Consider the following 23,099-nt stretch of genomic DNA (forward strand, 5'->3'; position numbering starts at 1 on the left):
ATGCAATCAAATATTAAATAATTTTTATTTATGTGATACAAAGTAGAGATCTATAAGAAATCTATTCAAATGGCTTAAATTAGTTTAATAGTTGGATAGTTAGAGAATACTAAAAGTTGGGGCTAGTTATTAAAAGTCAGGGCTTAATAAAGAAACAACTAGTCTTAGATTTTCACCCTATAACAGAAAAGAAATATATAAATATGTAAAAAATTTAAAACTTATAAAAAACTCTAATAAAAGCATTAAGCATAACATATTTGAAAAAAATCTCTTACTAAACTAAATTTCTTAAACTGCTTTTGCCCTTAATAATATATTACAACATGACTTAAAATAATCAAAAAATGGAATAAAATATTGCAAATATTAAACCGCATTAATATTTTGTATTACTATTAAAAAAGTAAATTGAAAAATGATTAAAAACCAGAAACTTGCACTTAGTTTTAATATATGTAGTTTATCATATTTTTTCTTTGCAATAAAAGTTTATATTTAAAAAAAAGTTTAGTATAAAAATAGGATTACAAGAAATTTAATACATGTTTGGATTTAAAGTTCGTTTTTTATTTTATTTTAAATATATCATTTTTACTAGCTGCGGTACCTCGTGCTAGTGAGTGACCGACAGCTAGTTTATATATATTTCATATTTTGGTATAATTATGTTATGTCATTCGACTAATCATAAATACGCTTAGTCTTAAATAGTAGCTCGTATCTGGAGCTATGTTTCGATCCACAAAAAATAAGCAATGAAACGCGTTTGGTTTTGAAAAACGTATTTAGTTACCATAATCATAATAATTGGTTTATGCGGCCTAAATCCAAAATTCCCATTGCCAATACAATTTTATTTGTATTAATATATTTTTATTGTAAATTTGAGCATTTAAGCTTTAAAGGTTTACCCAATGCGTCATTATGGATATTGTACAATTTACCATTAAAAAAAAACAAAATAAAATATGGTGCACGCCTAAAATATTATTGATAAACACAATCTCATATTATTTTTCCCAGCTCTTTATAGCTATCGCTGAAAACATCCATATGTTTGACAAGCTCTATGATGGCTCGTACTCGTACATACATACATATATGTATGTATGTATGTACATAACTGTGTTAATTTATATTTTCAATATAATCAAAACGTTAATCTTCGACGTAATCATCTTAATTCACTCGCTTTTTTCCAGAGGTCTCAGATGAGCTTACGGTAATTTTGTTACATCACAAAACCACCCAAATCTTTTCACACGGTACTCTCGCGTCCGGATAGAGTTGTAGACCAAGAATTACACGTAATAACACGTCTTTCGATCGTAAACATATCACACGTCGCGTGAATTACAGAGGACGCACGGGGTGTTCGCACTTATTCCTCTTTTCTTCACAACCGACAATTATTCTTTCCAAATAAATGGCCGCTTAATGAACTTATCACAAAGAGTTATCGTTCGATTAAATGCCTGGGAATTACTGGCACCCCTAGGTGGGGGTCTCGATAAGAATATTAGCATGAAAATGGCTCTAAAGAGTCGTGTCGTGGAGAAGATGCGGGTCAAATGCAATACAACAGCTGTCGTGTAGTTGGGATGATTGATTGGTGTTCTTTGGAAAGGTTTTCATTTGTGTGTTACAATAAAAATAAACCGCTCAAATCACTCGAGTTAAACGATCGGTTAAAATGTAACGTTTGTGAGTATTAACAATTGTGAATAATATAAGAATAATGTGAGAGTAGTGCAATTAAAAATAAGTTTAAAAGTGATTCACAAAAATTAATATAAATAACGTTACAGAAACTTAACTAAAATAAAAATTACTTCTTCTATTCTTGAAGATCATGATTCAAAATTCTTTTCAGACGCTTATAACTATTGTTTAACTTTCTTAGTTCTATGTTATCGCTTTCTTCTATAACTCAAAAGGACTATAAATTCCTTTATACATTAAAATTATATATTGTAGATTTAACGCAGGATTTAATAGATGCATATTTATTTCTGGCGAGCTTCTTATTACTTTGTTTATTATTAGTAATTCTCCGCTTAATTTAATTTTATTTTATTAAAATTGATAATTAAGGTAACTTTAAAAATATATAAATACCTAAATATCATATAGTATATAAATACCTAAAAAATTATTCATTTTTTTAGTATGTATTTATATTTGTTTTAGATTTTTGATTATGAAATTCCTACATAAAATTAATCATAAAAAATTAACCAGTGGTGTATGTCGGTGACTAATACATGAAAGACCTGGGTGCAAATCTCGTAGTTTGAACCTTAGTATTTTTCAATATCTATCGTGTCTGTTAGATCAAAATTATGTGAATTTAATTACGATCAATAATTTCAGTTATGGTTTTCCTAAATTTAACTAATCTCAAGGATGAATATCGTAATGATTAATTAAAATAGTGTTACATCATACATATTATGCATTAAAAAATCTCTAATAATGAGCTACTTTAGCTTATAAAAAGAATATTATATTATAATTCAAAATAAGATATAATTATAATTCAGATCGATTATCATAGATTAGGTTTTCCTAGATTTTCTTAATCTCACGGATGAATAATTAAGATAGAATTAAGCTAGGTCATGCATAGTGACATTTTATCTTAAATGAAAGCTTATAATAAATAAAATATATATCACTGTTGTTAAACTTGTTTACCCCGCTATAACGCATTGGGCTAACGCCTGTCGTGTTGCAAAGGATGATTTATAAAAAATAAATTTATTGAACAGTATTCATTGTAATTAGATTATTAACGCTTTATTGCGTTAATAATATAATTGCATCCATTTTAAATAAGATAATAGATTTGATTAGAAATTCAAAACTTACTCTAGCTAAGTTTATTAGTTAATTATAATAGTATTACTTACACGGCTAAAGTAATTTGTCTCTCAGACACTTGCAAAAATTTTGGAAGGTTTGGAACGCTCTGGTTTTTAATTAAAATACTTTGATCGTATGAAAGTCACTATTGATATCAAACATTTAAAATAAAAATAATATAAAAGTGCGTAATAATCTCACAGGCGGTCGAGCATTCCCGCCCGCTCTCAGTCGCAAAGCAAAGTAAACGTCAGTGGTTTCCAAAGTCTTTTGTGTACCGGCACCGCCTTGTCGCTTGTCGGATTAGCATCCGCCATCTCGTAGGATTTGGTCCGTTACACACACATACACCACTCACATTTTCTCGCACACAATCGGATCGGATCGATAATGCCGAATTATGATACGATATTGGGAGGCTGTCACAAGTTATCTCTGTTGGGGATCTCCGGTGGTGGCCAGTGGTCCTGCATGTGTCAAGAGAGCGATGCTGAGCCGCTCGATAACAAAGTGAAGAATGTTTCTGGACTACCAGCCATTTGTCCGCGCGCCACTCGGTAGGTTGTTTTGAACGGTTGTGGCAACAGATTTAACCCGTTCGATGCCGGCGTGTTAAAATAGAATCAAATTATTGTTCAGAATGGGTTGATTTAGATCCCATTGCTTTAGATACGCGAAATCTTTATGTTGTATTGCGTAAAACATGTCTCTTAAAGTTTTATGGAATGTGCCAAATTAGCTGCATATTGAGTAGTGATTTAAGTTATACATATTTCTTAATTTTTCCATATTTATTTCGGTTGTTAATAATTTATTATTATTTTATATTTCATTTAATAAAAATTATGATCATTAACGCTTTATTGCGTTTTATTTATATTACTACTTTTTTCTATTAGTGTGTTTTAATCATTTATTTTAGCACATTTTTCATATAATACAAATATAATATAAAGTACGTAAATTTATTTACATGTTTTTTTATATATTATTTAATTTTTGTAGATTTTTTTATATCAATTCAGAAGCTCTCAATACTTTTTATAAAATTAATACTGAATATTTTTTCTTATGATCACTTATTTACTATTATTTTCTACAAAAATCATTTACAAAAATCAAATTACCAAAAATATTCTTCAGTTACATGTAATTATATAACTATATGGGACACCTAAAAACAGCGAAATATCGACCGCCGTACATGTACGGCGATACTGCTGACGGGGTTAACAGTATCACTTATGTTGTCGTCTGATAACATATTTTTTTTAATTTATCTGTATAATTAATTATATCATTAATATATATGTATATTGTGGTACACCATGAGATTTTCTTTGGAATAAGCATAATTCATTTTAACTTTTAGCTTTCTGTTTTTCAAATAATCATTAAATCCTAATAATATTTCACTTAAATCTATAATATCTGATTTATTTACCGTTATACCTCTGTCTATTATTTTTAAACTGCTTCAATGATTCTGTTCAATGCTGTCAAGGAATAATTTATCACTACTTTCAATGCAGTCTCAGTGCAATGTTTCTATGATAATATCTTATAATTTTTAATTATATTATACAAACAATTGTCTTAAATAATAATTCACATAGTAAAAATTGTTTATTTTATTACTTTAATTACATTATATAATTACATTATATAATGTAATTAAAGTAATAAAACATCCGTTTTGAATTTTTTAAATGTTGCGTAAAATATTAACGTGCATAGAAAGTTTTTAAGGAATGGGCCAAAATAATTGCAAATATTATCTAATATGTTATAGTATTTATATGAAGTAATCTATAATATGTAGGAAATCATTTGTATAATTAATTCTCATATATAAAAGTAATTATCGTAAAATAATATTAAAAAGCTTTAAAAAATGAGCAAAAATAATTGTTTATGGTATTTAATATGTTAGGTTAAATTAAGGCAATCAATAATATTTTTAATTCGTTATTTACTGATTAATGTATATATGATAAAATAATGTTGCGCAAAACATTCTTGACGTATAAAGTTTTAAGAATGAGCCAAAATAATTGGATATGACATTTTATATTTTTTGTTGAATTAAAGCAATCAATAATATGCAAAATCGTGCATGTAAGATAACTCAGTGGTTAAGACAAAGTTTTAAGGAATGAGCCAAAATAATTGCGTATAGCACATTTTATGTTGTAATTTAAAAAATATTAAAACGTACAAAAAAATGTTTCGCGTATATAAAATATTCGATTTTATCAAGCTTTAAGGAATGAGATAAAATAATTGCATATAACATTTAATTTGTTATGTACAATTAAGGGAATCAATAATATGCAAAAAACATTTTTAACAATGCTTAATGTAAATAAGATAAATCGATATTGCGCAGAACATTAACGATCATAAAAAGTTTCGAGGAATGAGCCAAAATAATTGCATAAAACATTTTGTATGCAATAATGTTTATTTAAAATAATCAATAATACACAAAAAATTGTTTTGTTCAATAATTTGTGTAGAAAAAATATTTTAAAATTTAATTTTTGAGGAATGAGCCAAAATAATTGCATCAAACGCCTTTCATTCATGACATGTTTAATAATGAATAATATAAATAAAAAAGGTTTTGTTTTTCTTAGAAATAAAACCATTGAACCAGTCTTATGCACAAAATATTTTTTATGCATAAGGTGGCTGACCACCTTATGCATAAAACATATTTTGTTTTCAAATATATTTTGTATTTATTTATCCTCGAAATAAATGCAGACAAACAGACAACATGAAATATTTAATTATTTCATTTTATCATATGAACGGTTAAAAAAATTACTTTGCAATTTCTTATATCTAATGAAGAGTTAATGCTTCAAAAATAATAAAAACTGTAAATAAAAAAATATTTAAAGATGTTGTCAATGGTATTAACGTTTATGGTTATACAGACTGTTTGAAATAAGTATTTAAGGTTCTGTTATTATGTTCTTTCTCATCAATCAATTTAAATAAACCTTTTTAGTTTACTATTTTTGAAATGGCTGAGTTTTTCATAACAATGGCGATTTGACCCTGAATGAAACAATACATACAACATATGAGATTTTCCGTTTTGAATACAATAGTTTCAGACATTAATATTTCTTTTAACTCAAAAAACTTTCTTTTAACCCCAAAGCGAATTGGCAAAGTCATTCGGCAAGGGTTATCAACGCACAGGCCACACGTTTGAGGTATTCCAGATATACCCGTCCAGATAGGGGCCATTCCGTGCATCCATTACACGGCTGACATTTTGGTAAACGTCCTTTAGAGATCACCGGCAGATATATTATGGCATGCCATGGATCGGTATGTTGCTGCTTCGGGGACCCCATGTCCCATTTAATAACGCCCTGTCACGACAACAGTCCCAAATGCGAACACACAGGGACATTAATAATTACCGATGATTTAATTGCGAAGACCGAACCACAAGGGAGACGAGAAATCTCGACGAGAATGACTCATAAGATATTTCATCTTGGTCACTGTTAATTTGTTCAATCTCTGGGAGAAGTAATACGCAATACTATTTAGAAATCAGCATCATATTTAGGGCTAGAATTTTGTTTGGTTAAAATTAATGCTGCTTTATGAATTACTAGTGTATTCGCATGAAATTGTCTTTTAAACTGCTTGTATGGATTTTTAGCAACCCACAGATTTTTTTTATATTAATGGTTGCGTTTTCATCGTTGATGTTATCAGATTTAGATATAAAGTATTGTGTGATATGTATAATAGTTTAGTCAGCAATATTCTCAAAATTAGTTTTTAGATATGTCATATGTTTATTATTTCAAGTATTGTTTATTAGAATAATAGTAGAGTAGAAGTCATATATTTCTATACGTATAATGTCTCTACTCCTTCACTTTATTATTACTATTATTATTATCAATCGTGATTTATTAATCCGCTTTGCCGGTGGCACAGTACTGGACCATTCCGGAGGCGATCTGTCTTCTTTACTGGGTGTACAAAAAAAAAATCGTGCTAATAGAGCAGAAAAAATATGTATCTGAGCGATGATCGATCACGTATTCCTTTGGATCTGTGTCAGTAATAATATTTTTTTAGATCTTTTCACAATAAGGAGAAAAAAAACTGAAAGACACGATCAAACGCCGGTTTTATCGGTGTTCGTGTCATTTATAATATTTTACACGCTTGTGTTTGATTGATTCAGTTAAATACCAACCGGAGAGTTTCTCTATGCCTTTTATGTTATACATCCAGTAGATCTATAGATATATATTATTTATTTAATTGAACCATATATATTATACCAAAATACAGAGACATACAATAATGTAAATAGGTATTGCTGTTTTTAAAAGTCTGTATAGTTCATTTTTAAATATTCATACATAGTTATCAGTGGCGTTCGATCCATACATGCGGTAGAGGCAGCGCATACCTTTCTAAAAATTAAATATTTTTTAATTTACGTAATTATGGAACGTAATCGCTCTGAAAATCGGCTACAGACAACCATACCGAGAGAGCGGCTAAAGCCGACTGCAGCGCGGGTGGTCTGGCTGTCAAACAGCTTTGTGCAGTCGATTCACGTGCGCCATGAATTGCTTATCGGGAATTGAATTCAATTGGTGGAATGCGGTTGACGTTTTGAATCTGTCAATTTCTCCGGTCATGTCTCGCAGTGGGAGCTGCCGCCTTCTCATACCAATAGCCGGGCAGATGTGAAATCTCTCTTACATTTTACATCCTGATGATCGTGTTCTAAATTTAAGGAATACGAAAAGATTTTTTCAGAACCGCTATTTATATCACTTCAACGCCGTGAGCATTTTGTGTATTTCTGCAATAATTCATTATTATTTTAAATGTACTCATATTTCAATGGTTTTATTATTTATTAGTTAATTATATCTTAAAATTAGTGTTCCTTTTTATATTTATAGTCCAGAAGGTTGTTTTAAACTTAAAAGGAATTATTTATGTTCCAAATACGGAAGCTTTTTGTTGCAGATTGCATTTTTTGGTGAAATATTTTATTCCTGTGAAGGGAATAAAATATTTTAATGTTCTAGGTATTTTTTTAGAATATATATTTAAAAAATCATAATCAGAATTTGTGGACCAGAACCCTAAAGTCGCAAAGGAAAATAAGAAACGACATATTCTTACAAAATTTAGGAAAAATTATCTAGCTATCTTTAAAGGGATTGCTTTAAAAAAGTATCATGCTTAATTTTAAGAATTAATTTGTCAAATAAATGTTCAATATACACATTCAAGAGTTATTGTAATTTAAGCCCCCTTTTATGTATATATATATATATACATATAATATATATAAAAATCTGTTTTTTTCCCTTGTATTACTTCAAATATAATTGACTTTTGAAAATGACTTTTGAAAATGTCTTTGGAGTGCAAAGGGTTAACATACAATCAGTATGATAGACAAGTGATATAAGTCGCTAATTATTGACCTGAAAAACATGGGCTTAAAAAAAATATGGACCTTAATGTTTTTAAATAGCTATCGTATCTGGGAGATTAGAATTACTTATTATTATTTAATTATAATTCTGATCGATTATCACAGATTTTATTTTCTTAGATTTTTCTAATCTCACGGATAGCTATCATGATGATGAATTAAAATTAGTAAAAAATATAGGTAATATATTAAAAATGATTTAATAATGAGCTACTTCAGCTCTTTAAAAAAAGTATTAAAATACTGCTATATCGGTATTTTGGTATTGAAAAATGTACCGAAATACCAAAATATTTGTATTGAAAGATCTATTTCGAGCTTTTTCGCCATTAGCTATGACTATGGGAATCTTTTACACGTATCTATGCATACGAGTAAGCAATCACATAAAAAGCTGTTTTCATTCAAGTTTTCAACGAAACTCTCGACATTTTAATGTTAAAAGCCATAAAAAAAGATCGCAGATAACACAAAACCTAACATTACTTTTGCAGCAAACCCAACACATGCATATCGTGAAGTGTTAATTCATACTTTAGAGTTAGTGTTGGCTAGCATGTGTCTCAATTTACACCTAACTTCCATTAAATTGTAGTGTTTCTGTGACGCGGGCCGAGTTATGAATGCTCCTGCGACATGCACACACATTCGTGTTTTGCTTTTTCCTTATCTTGAGATCTGATTTCCAAACCATTTGTATCATGACTTTAAAGGGTATGCTGTAATTTTTTATTTGGGTTCCGTTTTCAAGTAAATATTTGGTGTATAGCGGGATAAAATCCAATCTGTCAAAGTTAGAAAGCTCACGCTCGGTCGGGGCTGTATAGTGTTTGTTTGTTGGCATCATGCAAAAGCAATAAATTGAACCGTTTGTGTTTCACATAATTAGCCATAATTAAAGACCTTTTGCGCAAAATCGCCATTACAGTTGTATATAGAAAAAACGGGAATGATTTATTGCCGGGGAATGATAGAGGGCGAGCCGCTCTAACGGCAATTAGGGACCCCTTCTTGCGATCGAAGCGATAATGCAACGGACCTCAAGACGCGTGCTTTGGATACCCATGAACATGACATTTGAAATTTACTATAACTAAAAACGGTTGTCTTTCTCATGACAGTTTGCTTTAAACAATACACAAATTTTTCATGCAATTATGCTTACATAGCCTTCAAACATTAGGAACATCTAATTTACTTAAATATATAATACATATTGTTGAACTTTGGTGTTAATTGCTTAAATAAAAAATATCTATAATAGCTAAATAAATTAATAAAAAAATAATAGATATATAATTGACATATTTACGAATTATATTAATTTTTTTATTAGTGTTGCTGCTTTAAGCAGCTTTGAATTTTTACATTGATTACACATTTTCTTACTTCAACTAAATTTTTATTAAGCACAAACAAAGAAACTCCTGTCTTGATTACCTGACATATAAAAACAATATCTTCCTCTGAGATCTAACGAAACAATTAAGTAATTACGCGAACCCTTTCGTGTTGCAGTCCCTATGCAATTTTCATACAAAAAAAAAGAAACGATGCACATTTTTTACAATAAAATGCATACATAGTTCATGTGTTAAAAAATATTTTACATCAATAAAATGTAACACAATTTTGATTTATTTACTCTGTCCGTTCACACGGAGAATTAAATAACAATCTTGCTTATTGAAACTACCCTATATAATTTCATAGGGGGCGAGGGAAATTTTGGGAAAAGGCCATCAATAATTTGCGTTCAAGTGGATTATGGAGTGCAACATTGTGCGAAATTGCGACAATAAATCTTGCTGGTGCTCGCCAATAAGTGCACAAGAATTACCAGAAATCCCCCGACACGATAACATTATCCGATTATGTGTGTTATGTTGTGATCGATAGGATACAACCCCACCTATGTGCGATTTTGATTCTGTGGGAATGCGGTGATGTAAAGTGCATATCCATTGGTTATGGATTTGGGGTGAAGATTTCTTTTTTCGGCATTTTTGCGGTATAATATTTTAGAGGGTACCGAAAAGTAATCCATCTTATATGCAGAGTGTAACATAGATAAGTTTTTGTAAATAGTAATCATATTTAGAAAATTTTATCTGCAATATATTTAATTGCTATACAATTTTTTTTTAATAACTAGCACCTATCATAATTAAATCCTTAACTCAATCTATGATTTTTATGACAAAATGACATAACATTAGGTAATCCCGAAATATTTTTTTTAAATCTAAAAATACGCGGCACTGAGCTCGCATATACGCAATACAAATTGCGGCACAAAAACGGTTAAGAATACTATATTTTATCACTAAACCAAGAATTACAGAAAAACTCTCTCTGTTTTTGCCTTTTATAATTTTAATATTGCCTTCATTTTTTTAAATCAAGTGACATAAAAAATATCTATCGAATTAATACATAATATTTTTAACACTTTTTGTTTGAGAAAAAACATCATCTTGCTCTAAAGCAATTTCATCACAGCTTATTAAAAAATTATACTATTTTTATTTAATGATAATATCAGTTATATGACAATTAAAGTATTAAATATTGTACTTCCATATCTATAAAAAATAAAGTTATATATTATTTTTAAATAATTTCTTAAACATGCATCAAAAATTTATACCTAACTTATCACTCCACGAATTGCGTTCTTTTCCTCTTTTAACAAGACTTCCTAAAATATTAATTTCATGATGTTTTATCTCGAATGCTGTGTATCGATTGTGGGCAAAAGCGTCGGCGATCCAATCAAACAGATGGTTCGGTCATTACGTTTTTGATGGGGATGGGGGTGAAAAACACCCCGCGCCGATTTACGAGTCTCCTCTCACGGACAGCCTCCCAATAATCATGTTATTACCGTCGTTTCGACATGTTGCCCTTGTTAATATTTAATTGGCACGAAGCCACAAAGGTCTGCTTGGGTGGGGTGTGGTGAGAAAATGGAATTGTGGTGTCGATACGTGTGAATTTTTAGTAGTTGCGGAATATCGGGGTGCGACTGTAATGACGTGATGTTACGTAAGATAAGCGCTGTTTGTTTCAACTGACTGTGACTACATTTCGGCACTCCATCACGACACCATGCAGACTGACTAGTTGGTAATGAAAATATGTTTTCACTAATATTTAATAAATTAATTTATGTGTAAAATTATACTAAAAGTTATTTATAACTATATTAGCCCTTTTATCACTAATCTATGTAGCAATTTGAGTCAATCAGACGCTTAATTGTCTTTTATCTTTCACCGAAAGTCGGTCAATCACTTCAAAGGCAACATTTTATTGGATGTTATTATGCAAACGATTGCACCCAGCGTTTGCAATAATTTTCGTACAAATATGAATATACCATCGGCGCGCAGACAGGAAACTGTTAAACCGTTTCATGACTGAATAATTTTACGACTCGGTCGGCTTTATATGCAAATTGTGCGATCAAAACCAGTCTATCTCTCTCTTCCGCCTCATATCTTTCTCCCTCTGTGTGCAGTGAAATGTCATAATTTGTTTCAGCAGGTGTTGCCGATTATGGTATAATTGTGTCTTTTAAATTGGATCGTGTGTACATTAAATGGTTGGTAGGCTTTGTAGTATTTAGTCAATATTAGCCAATTAAACAGATCGTTGCGACAAAATTTTTCTTGTCGGCACAGTCAGGACATCCGCACTAGTCGACTCGCTTATGACTATCGTCATCCGACTCCTTAATACGCTGGCATTGCACATTGATCTGTTTATTGTCAGCTACGAGGAACTGGTCCAGCTTATTTTTTGTATTTTATGAGTTTTTATTACACACATAAGACTAAGCAAATTGCACCTGTCATTTTTATTACCATTTGAAATTCATAAAAATGGGTAAAAATTGAATTTCTGAAATTTTATTCAAATGCTTCTTCTTCTATTATATATTTTTTACTGGTTTTAATAAGCAATTGATAGGGATTTAACATCTAAAAAATCTTAATTTCGAGCTTAGCTCACAATATTTTTTAATTGTTTTACCAAAAATTATAGGCCCCTTCGGCTGTCAATAATAATCGTGAGACAATTGCTAATTTACAAAAACAATATTAAAAAAAATCTTTTTCGATTATCAAAAAAAAAAGTCACTCTTAATCGTTTTGTTTTCTGCGTAATTTATTTTTATCGAAGTGGGTTCTTAGATCACCAAAATAAAAATAAATCCGCCGGCCGGTTTGGATAATAGAAAATCGCAAAAAAAATGTTTGTCATTCAAATACCATTAATCTTCCGAGAAAGTATGCATTTTTTCAAACATCAGCCACGAGCACCTTCGGATAGGTTTCTTATCTGAGTGTCTTATTTTATTACTTACGCAAAAATAAATCGAGTTAAAGTGTTAAAAATTTATTAACAATTTTTTGTCATTAAAACCTTCCAAGAAGTATGCATATTAGGAATGAACCAGCCTTTACTTAATCGGCGTTATAAAAAGAGCAGTGGTTGTAAACCTCTCAAAAATATTAGCACAATTTTAATTTTATTTATTAAAAAATGCTTTATAAACTATAGCTTCAGAAAATTTCTGGAAAAATGAGACTTCTCGATTTGACATTTTTCTCGAGAAGAAACACTACTCGTATGCAAAAGATTATCTTTTAGCTTTTGTGATATTAGGGTGTAAAAGTAGGGTAAAACATTGCTGTATGAACGTTTTCCTTTTAATATAGTTTTTCATTATGCTAATCACAGACTTGAATTGTTAAACCTTTGAGTAGTGAGTTAATTTGTTAGTATACACCCGGTAGTGAGTTAATTTTATGTATTTTTCATATTTATTGCTGTTGCTATTTATTTATTATTATTTTATAATGCATTTATAGTAAATAATAGACAAAAATCAATGATTATTTACCAAAAATGTATTCAAAATATTTTTCGAAAACAAAACTCAAAACTGCGCAAAATATTCAACAATATTTTATGAACCGTTTGATAATGAATTTACAAAACGCCCTAGAGTTATTAATTTTATCATTATTATTTTTATAAAAAGTCTGAATATTTAAAATGGAAAATTTAAAAGAAATAGTAGTCTCTCTTCTTAAAGTAAATATGTGTATGATTTTCCATCAATGCTGTTGCAGAAGGGCACTCGGAAAACTATACTTTGTCAAACTCACTGCAATAAATTACACAATACAGGATTCGAATTCAATTATTGTACAAATGCGTCTTCGCAAATGGTTCCTTTTTCACTCGATAACGCCTATAAATGCATAAGGTGTAAGAAAACAATAAAGCTTATGTCTGGAGGGCGGACAGAGGGTTCCGTTGCTTAGCAACTGTCTTTCCCCAAGATGGGGGCGGCTCTCTGAGTCGTCTGGGGTAAATGCATTCTTCAACTTTGCAGAAAATGCACTTGCAATTATTAACAGTCGTGGCGAAACAATCCTATTTTTATTTTTTATATAATCAATATAATATACTTCACGCAAACACATTTTTATCACTTATTCATTAAATTACCATCCTTATCTCATCTCTATTCGATATCAAAAACATCGATCATTTCATCACGAGACGAAGACTTGTAAATGAGCAACCAGCACGTGTTACCTTCAAACAGATTGGAATTCTCCTCACACGCTAAGCAGTTTAGTAAAATTCCTTATATGTTTATCGAGCATCCACATCTGTAAACGTGGCAGTTATTTTGCTCACCACCTACCTCCGATACCTACGTATCATATACCCCCATATCCGAGTCTGTTTTATGGCGTCGATATATTCTGATATTTCACGGCCTCTTACCGAGCGAATATTGGAATACGCCACCGCCGGGGGGATTTTTCTTTCAGTTTTCCAGTTCAACGCTTTTCTAGGTGGAAGTGCTATCTATCCCTTTCCACCCACCCAGGGAAGGATGGAAACTCGCCAACACGATACCAACGCCAAAGTTTACGGGGGCGGCTTACCTTCTACAGACAGCCACTTGGATTTCCACTGAATTGTGAGCAAAATCTATTTAAAGTTTAAGCACCAGCTACACTGACGTACGTGTTCAATATATAGTACATACAATGTATGTGTCTTTATCAAAGCTTTCGAGGATTAAGGAGAAGGGCTGTGAAAATGTTTTTATTAATTGTTTAGGGTTGTGCATTGGAAAATATATGACTTTGATACATATTAAGAACTGGCTCCTACTCCAAAGTGATATATATCGATTATACATATGTTATATATATTATTTTACCTTTTTACTTTTTTCTAATACTTTTATATGCAAGGCTATTATTCTTAATAGCAAACATTTTAGAATAAAATAGTAAAGATATGTTTTAGTGCTATTTTTAAAAAAAATTTTATGTCGTTATTTTTATACTTATTTATCGTATCTTCAAAGTGTGTTATATCCAAAGCAAATGATTTTTAAATATTTTCAAATTAATTTAAAACTTTTTTATTTTATTACTTAGGTTTTTATTTTACCGAAATTACGAATTTTGAATAATCGCCATTTTAAAAAAATACGGTATAATAGACTGTCTTTTTTTAATTATTTTTAAATAATTTATATTTTAAAACAGTTTTTACTTAATTATTTATTTCTCTAAGTTGTTTTTTTTTTACCAAAGTTACAAATTTTCAATTGTCGCAATTTTGAAAAATACGGTAAATCAGACTGGCTAACGAAGTTAGCCGAAATATTTAAAAAAAAATAATGGTTATATTTTGAGGTTTTATAACCATAAGGGGTGTGACTTCGCAGCCAGTAAGACGCAGGTAGAATCTAGTTAGAGTTTTATTACATTATATTTACATATTGCGACTGACGATGAATAGCGAAATATTTTCTCCAAGCAGTGGTGGAGAAGCTGGCGCAGGGATGATGTCAGTGTAAGATCCTCAGTGGTCTTGTAGGTAGCGTGGCAGTGGTTATATAGCGGAAATTGGTCCCTCTCTGCTACGGTAGTGTTAATATAGAGGAGTTCCTCTCGGGATGTAATCGCTAATGACAGTATGTTAGGCTGCTTGTGATTGCCTTCTCCTCATCGGAGTTCAGGCTTAAGTATCCAGGACTGCAAAGCCTGCTGACTAATGCAGTGGTCATCCAGCCAATATATGTTTCTTAGAACAGCGAAATAGATATACGCTTTTAGAAAGCGACATTCGCTTAATGGGCATTGTCCAAGGTCGTATTGAATTGCAACTGGAATCTTGTGGATTCTGTGATTTATTATATCTGCGATCGTTCCGCAACAAAGAAATATTCTCTCAAAGACGGAGAATATTAACATATTATTTTTTCTAATCGTAACGAGGGCTTTTATGCGTTCCATCCTTTACGTTATTGTCTTGTATCTTTGTTGATGGATTCCATTATAATTATACTTTCTTCGGATAATTTAGTTCAAAGTTAAAACAAAACTAGCATTTCAGAAAGCACAATTAAACTCGCATCAAGAAGAACTACGGCCAAGCGATCGAGGCCATTTTAAGAAAGCATCATAGTCCAGTTCATTAGTCACCTGAAGCTTCATTAGATTCCCATGTCGTCTGGATGAAGTACCGTTACACGAAATAGCATGCTTTATCTCTTTCTTCGTTGCGTGCGACACCCCTCCCACTTTTATTTCTAGGGGATCGGCGTCAGTTCTGGATTGTTAAAAGAATACATTTGATTAACCTACAATACCACTAACTTCATTCCATAATTTTGCTACTTATCTTTCTGATTTTTTTTAATTTTGCGCAGAATTTTAACGATCTTTTAAATAAATATAGTCATTATTAAATGTGTTCCTATTATTTGTGTTCTTACTATGTTTCCAAAAGCAATAAAATATTTATATTTATTATAAGAAAATAGAATTATTATATAATAAAAATAAAATGGTGAATATTTCTTTAGAAGCGCTGGGTAACACTCCCACGGTGTATGGCTGAGAGTAAAATAGTAGTGGATTCTAATTAGAATGTAACGGTAAACCGTCGAGCTCGTCGAGAATCTTATGATGCTCACCTGAATCCCAAGATTCAACACGATCTTCGAGAGTACTTGATACAGTACTATGGAAAAAACAGACATGTATATATGTATTCTATATATAAATGTCATATAATTATTATTGCACAAATTAATCAGTGATTTTTAAAGCTGTAGTGATTTAAAACTATCAACAGCATTGTGGAAAAAAAAGTGCGGATTTATATAAAATATTATATTTTGGTAGTTGAATATAATATTTTTACTATATATTAAAATGGGTACTGATAGTATAATAACGATATTGTACGTTGAATCCCTCAAAGAAATCGAAAAGATATCGATCTTCCAACCTCTCCATTTCTCTCTCGTTGGCGTTTCGCGTTGATTACTTATTGAAGCGGATATATCCAGCATCCGGTAGAAATATGGCGGCGATTCTATCCGGCGAGCGATAAGACGTTAATGCCTTCAACTTTGCACTCTATCGCCTCCCGTACCCTCCAGGGTATCCGGATATGTGGATCCGGGAGGGCGATTGGCTCCTCTTGCAATATTCACGGGGTGGGAACGCACACGCGCACATCTTCCCTTCATATCATTGCGATTTACGATTCGCTTCCACCTTCTTAACCTTTCATGAGCGGCGTGAGGGAACAATTCTATAAAACTTACATCTTAAACCAACAAAATAACAGTTAAATGTTTAAACTTGCCTTATTTAACCCCATGTCTACTCATATACATATAAATGATCATCCGTTTTAGCTATAATCAAAATTTATATTTTAGTTTAAATCGTAAAGTTCTATGAATAAAATATATGTGCGCTATTTTAAAAAATATAAAGTAAATAATAAAATATCTATTGCATGAAAAACATATCTCAGCAATTTTCCAATTCGTTTCTGAGCAATAAATAACTTGCAAACCCAACAACCCCTAAAGCACGTCATGTATACATATCTATCCGACATTATTTTTCTATGAAATAATTTTTCAACCCCATCCAATCGACCCCCGCCCCCATTTATGTAGTAGCTGGTGCATCCCGGCAATATTTGCGATTGTCCCGGGGTGATTCCATCAAATTACCCGGCGCGTGGCTGGCAAATTTGTCACCCCGGGGAGTAGAACCACCCTCCGATTTGCGAGGCAAGTGTCACCCCGCATTGTTGCCCCAGTGTCAATTAATTAAATGGATCACTCTGGTGGACGACACTCTTTTACTGGTGCAGCAGCATCCGAACAATTAAATCAACGGACCGGATAACGAAAAAAAAACAACGACCCATCCGCCCCTGGCGAGTTATACGATAATTAACTGTGTATGGGCGATTGTTCTAAGTGTGATTTGTTCATGTTGGAGTTTTGGTATCCAATTAAATTTAAAAACACGTAAAATATAAAATACTATATTTAATTCATATACTACAAAAATAAACTAATACTAGAACTACAATCAATTTGTACTCAATTAAAATTATTTTATTATACAAACCTGCTTTATTATGTTATTATTGAATTATTATAAACATGCAGACCTGCCATAAGGGGGTGGGGAGAGGGGACAAATTCCCGGGGTCCGTTCTCCTTGAGGGGCCCAACTCTGAAAAAAATCATAGCAAGAATATATTTATAAAAAAAGGATATTTGATGAATAGATATTTTTAATTTTAATTTTAAATAAATATATTTGAGATTTTTCTTAGATTCTTTTTACAAAAAAATTAAAGCTCAAAGATTTCTTAGATTTAAGACTTTGAATGCTACATTAATTTCCTATTTTAGTAAAATATTTTTGTGTTCCTAACCAAATTACCTTTCGAAAGGCAAAATCCCCTGGGCTTAACTTTGTTAAATATCGGTTGATATGTGATGTTATTGTATTATTCAATTAGTGATGCATTATTTTATTGAGTATCTCATTGAATACCATGGCGTTTGCTACGTCACGAGTTAAAAAATCGGGGTGAAAAATAAACTCATCTCGTTTGTAGGTAGATATCAGCGAAGCGTGGGATCTGCGCTTGTAAACTTTCGCAAAATGGTGATAGCGTGAAAAAGGAAGGTCCCTACTGACCTTCTGTAGCGAAATTGGCAAAGTTGTCAGTTTGACGGTCCCCGGGGATGCTGATGACTTTGACACTTGTCCGCGTGCCCTCAACAATCTCATTTCAGTTGCTCTGCTAACACCCCACGTTTGAGTATACGTCAACCCCCAAGTTCAAAGTGCATTATGGAGCGTTCGTGCACGTTTGGCAGTTTTGATAGTATTCGGTTATTATTATTATTATTGTTTTAAATCTATCACTACAGCATAGCACGTACCAATATTTCTAGTAGACAAAAATAAAATATGGGTCTGTGATTATTGCGAAAACGAAAATGTGGAACCAAAAATTCCGGACAGCAACAATTTAAGAAAAAGATAATTGCGGACTTAAGATTATGATATAAAAATTCCGCACTAAATCATCAAAATCAACATTTAATAATATCAAGTAATAGAAATAGAAGACTTACAGCAACAGAAATTTGCTTTCTAGTGGTATTGAAAATATTTCGTCGTCAACCGTGCAATATCGATTATGGGAAGCAAATCTTGGAAGACGCATTGCAGCGACAAAACCTTTTCTATGCCGAGATAAAAAATAAAATGCATTACTGGGCAATGAAACATAAAATTTGGACAATTAAAGATTAATGCAAAGTGCTATGATCTGATGAATCTAAATTCGAATTATTTGGATCAAAGCGTAGAACATTTGTTAGACGAACTGTCAGCAAAAAAATCAGTGCCAGCTATAAAACAAAGCGATGATTCCAATTGAGCTTTTGTAAGATCCAACGTTGCTGGATTTACGCAACACTAGAAAGCTGGAACATTCTTAGCGTTTACTCAATGAAGTACTTTTTAAAGTTGATAATGAGTGGTGTCAACAACCCGTCAATGCTCGGTGATTTTTAGTGTATTTTGGGAGCGCTGGAATATGTTTCGTTGGCAATTCGTAGAAGTGTTTATATAATTAAACACCTTTGATCAAAGAGCTCGAGCAGCTTCAAATGTGGCTTCCGGAAGGTGGTTATAGTTCTCGATCACGTCCTCTGTTCTTACCTGTAAAGTCTAGAACTGGAACACTTGCCAACTCTTCACTGGCAAAGGCCGTTTAGGTTAACCTGTCAGGTCATAATTTTATTAAATAAATAAATAAATGAAACAAATATTTTCTTGTACAAATTTATATTAATTATTAAACTTCGTTGCCAGACTGTAGAGAACGCACTATCGTTAACCGTGTAATAACGCGAGTGAACTGTGCGTGAAATAACGTTGTGCGAGTCAATTTATAAAGATATTACACCCGCTTATACGACACAGCCCCGTTGGGTAATCATTTTTGTTGCTTTGCTAGTGTAATGGCCCTGACGTCAGGGACCAGCCGGGACCTTATTGTCGCCTAGGTTTTTCCTAATTGATTTTTTTAACGACGCAATGATTTATGGACAAGATTTTAGAGGCATAAAACCGCGGTTGTAATCATGATCAATGTAAAATTGACACTGACACGCGTTAGAGTGGTCCTCAAACTTTTTTTATAAAAAAATAAACACAAATAACTAATATACTGTGCTATGTAATATAAATATATAGAGTGTTTCTAAAAAGGTTGAGATTTTAATTAGCAATACTGAAGTTGAATTATCATAAAGTGAAGATGTGAATAATGAATGCGACTCTCTGATTTTGAAACTATAGAGTATAGAAAATCAAATCAAAAATTAGTACAAAAGCAAAATAAATAATCGCTGATTTTAATTGTAATTTTATTGAATGAAATACCGAAGAGAATTATATGATGAATGAACCATTTTTGAGTTTAAAAATAATTTATAATAATATTTTTTTTATTGAAACTTCCGTTGAACCTGACAGGTGTAAGCCCAATGCGTTACAATGGGATAAATCTGTACCATTTGAGTAAGTCAGTCAGATATAATGAAAGTCTGGAAATCAGTGACATATATATTAGTAATTATAAATTATTATATTATGTGTAAAATTAATTTATAACCAATAGATGTCACTGCAGCTAGTACTGATTTTTTTAAATAATAGTGCATTTTTTATAAATAAAAATTTGAGTAGCACTCCCGGGGCTCGAGCCCGCAACCTTAGAGTTACTAGTCTGAGACGTTACGGAAATATTAATATGAAACATATCATATTTTAGATTAACGAACTCGTTAAATTTACTCAAATATTATTGAAAACAGCAAAGCCTGTTAAAATGTTTTGAGGTTAAGAAAAATCTTTTAATTAAATACTAAATAATTTATTTTTTTGAACGAAAATATTTTTGATTCTGTCAAAGACGAAAACAATTTATTATCTCTTCAAAATCAATCTAATTTGTATATAACCGAATGACTGGCAAAGTTTCAGTGAATTGGCAATGACTGAGAAATATGTTGTTTACGATTAAACCTAACAATTAAAATAAATATATTTAACTCTCGTAAAGCATCTCGGTGAAAGATATATTGTGGGAAGTGATTTTAATGGCAAACACACAGACTAGGGAGCAAGATTAACTACTACTTAAGCAAATAACGTAGAAATGTAATAAGAAAATTAAAATGTGACTTTCCTACAACTGGCGAAGCAACCAATTCACGGAAAAAGCAATAAAATCGTGCCGTCGCAGTGGCAGCATTCATATAAAAACTTTTTATAACAATATTACAACTCAGCGAAAATCGAATGAAGCATATCTAAACCGAATTTTCACCAATAGGAGAGGGTAAAAAACAATTATTCCCTCTCAGAAGGCAAAAATTCACGTCAAAAGCAATAAAATCGTGCCGTCGCCGTCACGATTTTATTGCTTTTGACGTGAATTTTTGCCTATTGACCGAAATTCAGTTTAAATATACTTTGATTAGCCTTTGTATATCAGGAGTCCATAGTAATATTGGTATAGCTATCATTTATTTAAAACATAATGTAACATCAAAGTGCAGACAAACTATGTTCTAAAACTATAATTAGATTTAGAACTTTCATTCTTTTGACTTTTTTTGAAGCTACAAAGAAAAAGGATTCAAATTAACCCTTTGAGCAGTATCGCCGTACATGTACGGTTGTCGACCTTTCACTGTCTTGAGATACCCCAGATAGTTATATATTTACATATTTAACTGAATAAATAATATATAAAGAGTATTACATGTATATAATATTTATTTTAATTTGATTTAATATAAATCATTTTTATAGAAAATATTATCGATAAATTAAAGAGTACGAAATAAAAGAACATTACAAAAAATATTTTATAAAAAATATTGAGAGCTTCTGAAATGATAGAATAATACATATATAAAAAATATGTAAAATAAATAACGAAATTTGATAATAAAATATAAGTTATTAAATCTTACTAATACAAAAAAAGTAGTAATATAAATCAAAGCAATAAAACGTTGAGAATCGCTAATTTTTTCTAAATTTTTAATAAATGCAATATAAAATAATAATAAATGAAAAACAACGGAAATAATAATGGAAAAATATGTAAACTTAACTCACTCCCATGTGTATGCTAACAAATGTGTATAAATTAACTCACTACTCAAAGGGTTAATGTAAATCGCAGCTCGTGAATTATTAACAGCACTCGAAATACTAGTTTTATTGTTTTAAAATAAAAAATACTTCTGAATTATATTTTTTATAATTAATTATATTTTTAACTTATGTATCTTCATTATCATTATCTCTCTTTGTATTAAATTTAAATTTATTTTATTTTAATCAAATATTAATTCACTACTTTCATTTTTATTTTAATACTCTTGCCTACATAATCTACATATATACTGTTTAACTACATCCACAATGTTATTTATATATAACACAAACAATAATGCACCCAACTAACATTTCTGTGGTACTCTAAATGATACTTGAATATTTTTTTATTAAAATAGAGTTATCAATAATAATTTTAAAACTAAAAATCTTTAATTACAAAATAAATAAAACATTTTTTTTATTCAACGTTAACCATAACTAACTGTGAAATAATAGCAACAAATTCCTAAAAAGTTTTTAAGGAAAAAATATCAAAATTTTGGGATTTTTATTTTCAATTTTACAATATTATTTTTTTTATTTGCTTATATTTGTATTAATTTACAGAAATATATTAACTTACACACATAAAACAGTGTAATTTCGCCACACACTCAATATTGTCTAACTTTATTTTTAAGATTTTTTATCACTGATGTACACATGTTGACTGATATATCATAGTATCTAACTGTTTAGTAGATATGTTATATTATGTATTTTTTATAATTGCTTAATGTTTTTTTTATTTTGCCAAGGAAAGTAAGTTTATTTAAAAACTACAGCTAAATCATTTTTTAATGTTTATATTTATTTGTAGAGTTTTAAAGGCTAATTGAATCAATTTTAAAGACTATATTTCATAAAAAAATATAAACATTTCTCTAGATAACAAATAGGACAACACACTAGAGATAAAATTCCGGATTTAAAAGATCGGGAGATTTAGCAGCTGTATCGTCAGTGTACATAAATAAACGCGTATTGTTTTTAATTTCGAGATGAATTAAGATTAAAATGAAAAACAGCTCAAGCAAAATTCCCTAAGGAATTAAAATTTAAATTTGATGCGATATGAAGTGCTCAATATTTAG

The sequence above is a fragment of the Plectrocnemia conspersa genome, unplaced genomic scaffold, assembly GCF_051122295.1.
Source record: "Plectrocnemia conspersa isolate PC_06_02 unplaced genomic scaffold, ASM5112229v1 ptg000002l, whole genome shotgun sequence".
NCBI classification, from domain to species: Eukaryota; Metazoa; Arthropoda; class Insecta; order Trichoptera; family Polycentropodidae; genus Plectrocnemia; species Plectrocnemia conspersa.